Source organism: Pholcus phalangioides, unplaced genomic scaffold, assembly GCF_987345545.1.
Source record: "Pholcus phalangioides strain wild (caught in Gottingen) unplaced genomic scaffold, Ppha-v1.0 ptg000015l_1, whole genome shotgun sequence".
Lineage (NCBI taxonomy): Eukaryota > Metazoa > Arthropoda > Arachnida > Araneae > Pholcidae > Pholcus > Pholcus phalangioides.
Window position 1 is genome coordinate 9,368,713 of NW_028301608.1, and position 3,228 is coordinate 9,371,940.

The following is a 3,228-nucleotide window of genomic DNA, read 5'->3' on the forward strand; positions in this document are numbered from 1 at the left end:
ATTTTTTCTAACGTAACAAATATTTAAAATTTTATTTAATGTAATATGTGAATTTGTTAGGATTTTTCACTCCTCTGTTGCCATCGATTTCCATGCATTCAATATTATACAGGGTGTCCTGTAAATGCTAATGCGACCCTTTTCCTCATCAACCGTCCGTCGTTGAGGTACAGTTTCAGTTTGAAAAATGCTCAAAAGCCGTACAAAAATTGCCTTCTACCAGTTTTGAGAGTGAAAATACAGTGTGCACAAAATAAAAAATCTAAATTTTTTGACGTTCTCCCTGTCCTAACTCTATTCAGAAAGTTGTTGCCCTGTATATTCTGAGTCCAACACACAAACACACAAAAGATACCCTATATTTTTATCTGCGATATTCACCGATTTTGAAATTCGAAGAATAGTTGGATAACATAAAAGAGGGGAAAGAGCGTTTTCCGTTGAGTGTTTTCTGCTGTTTCATAACTTTGCTCCGACTTTTGAATTGAAATTTTTTTGCGAATATTGCGCTTGATTTTTTTTTCTGTTCGCCTCAGGAGATACAGAGCAACAACTTTTCAATCAGGAGTTAGAAAAAAAGAGGGACCGTGTGAAAATTTATATTTTTTTATTTCGTAACACACTGTATTTCCACTCTCAAAACTAGTATAGGGTGAATTTTGAAAGCATTTTGAGCGTTTTATAAACTATTACCATACCTCTACGATGGATGGTTGATGAGAAAATGGCCGTATTAGACTTACAGGACAACTTGTACAATTTAATTTCTTTTCAGTTTATTATTTCTAGTAGTAGTTTAATTAGGATTTACCAGAACAGATCATCTTTATTGACCCCTTAATACCCTTTATTTTATTCCCTCTTTTCTCATATTGTTGTATATGTATGGTAATGATAATAGTAAGAAGAAGATAATAATAATAAGATAAGAAGATAATAAGAGATAATAATAAGAATGAATAATAATAATAATAATAAAAAAAACTCTCTGAATTTGAAGGAAAAATTACTGTATTAAGAAGACATCTTAGTTATGCATTCATATTTATAGACTAATATGCATATGTACAAGGTTGCAATAACTCTGCCTACTCACCCGTCGGCATATTTTTATATAGCCATTTATATCTTTTAGGTTACACTTTCAGTTCTCCAGAGAATGAATTGTCTGCAAAGAGATGAGATTTGATAAATGTTTACGGGAAGAAGAATTCATCTTTCGGAGTGCAAGCTTGTTGCAGAATGCATCTTCGTAGTTGGGACTTTTGAATCTTTTATGTTCTTCATATGCAGGTGTCTCGAGGACACCTACAGAAGGCAATAAATTCATTACAATGTTCCGAAACATTTCAAATGCAGCGAGGAAATTCATATTTCTACTGCGAATAAATGGAATTCCCCTCTGATATAACATCTCTTTTGCTACCGTTGTTGAGTATGAAAAGATGAGTTCAGTTTGTATGGAAATCTTCCAGTAATCAGTCAGGTTGTTTAATCCCAGACCATGTAAAGGAAAATGCGGGTTAGTTAATCATAATAACAACAGTGTTGACGGGGAATTACCCACCTCTGACTTGGATGACTTATCGATTGACACCAAATCATCGAAAAAATTAAAATGTGTGCTAATTAATGCCAGGAGCGTGGGTAATAAGAACGATTTTTTAGAAACTATGATATATGTGGAGTGCCTGGATCTTTTAACCATTACAGAATCTTGGGCAAACGATGGGATTGAATCTTTCTTAAAATCTCAGGATACGATACTTTTTTGAGAAATAGATCTGATAGGAAAGGGGGTGGAGTGTTGACATACGTGAAATCATGTTTGAAGGATAGAGAGTATAACGTGCAGAGAAGTGATATATACAAACTATATGGGCTGAGCCTGAAAATAACAGACGTCATAAATTTATTGTTGGGGTTTCTTACAACCCACCGAATAGGGATCGAAACTACATCGCCGAGTTTCATGATGGAATTTTCCACATGTGTAAGCGTAAGAGGTATCCAATTACCCGGGTATCGATTGGGAGAATCTTTCAGCTAGAGATAATTATGGAAGGGACTTTCTTAACTTGGTGCTAGATAATTTTTTGTATCAGCGCGTATCAGAAGCCACTGGGAAGCTGCTATTTTGGATTTAGTTCTTACTAGTTCGGAGGATCTTGTTGAACATGTTTCGGTGGGGGAACAGTTTTCTTCTAGTGATCATCGTATCGTCAGATTTCATTGTAACTTTTCCTTGGGTAAGGTTGATAACAAAAGATTGGTTCCTTGTTTTCGGAGAACTGACTTTGATGTTTTGAGAGGAAGGTTAGCGGAAGTTTTCAAAGAGACGGTTGGGATAAGTCGGGGTGGTGAATCAATGGTAATAATTTAGTAGAAAGCTCTCCTCTGTTTTGCACGATGTCATACTCTTTGTTTGAAAAAACGTGTTTGTACATCGCTCCCTCTATGATTCACGGATAGCGTGCGTTATCTTGAAAATAAAAGAGCATTCAAAGAATATAAAAGTGTTAATTTTTTAAGGAAGGAAAAAACTCATCTCTGCCTCTACCGGGAGTCGAAGAGATGAGTTTTTTCCTTCCTTAAAAAATTAACATCTCAAGTAATAAATATCTTCACAACATCCAGTCTTCTGTATATCTTGTATTAACAAGTGGAGAGCGACATTCATGTCAAATATAAAAGTGGACGAGGTAACCTATCATTGCATACTGATAAAAGAGCGTTGATGAAAGCGATAAAGGATATTATTAAGGAAGTGAATCTAGGTTGGCAGATAACATTGGATCTGGCACAAAATTATTTTTAGGTACGCCAATAATGTATGTAAGAGGACAGTCAGCTCCCTCTCTGTCTAGGGTAGAGAGGGTCTAGGGTAGAGAGCAATGTAGGCATGTGTAGTGCTTTCAGTGACTTTTTCACGTCGGGTTTCAATGGAGATAATGGTATTCAATGCACGGGTGTTGCATGGCGTAATCATATCCTCAAAGATATTTAAGTGGAGGTCTCAATTCTTCTAAAAAATGCAATATCTATCCCAGGGTCCTTAGGGAATGTACTAATGAATTTGTTGGGACCAGTCGCACAGATATACAAGAACAATTTTGCTGAGGGTATTGTCCCATGGGATTAGGAACTTACTAATGTTGTTCCGATATTTAAGAAGCTGTGTTCAATTATCGTTCAGTGAGTTTGGCAAGCTTCCTCTTGAAAATGTTG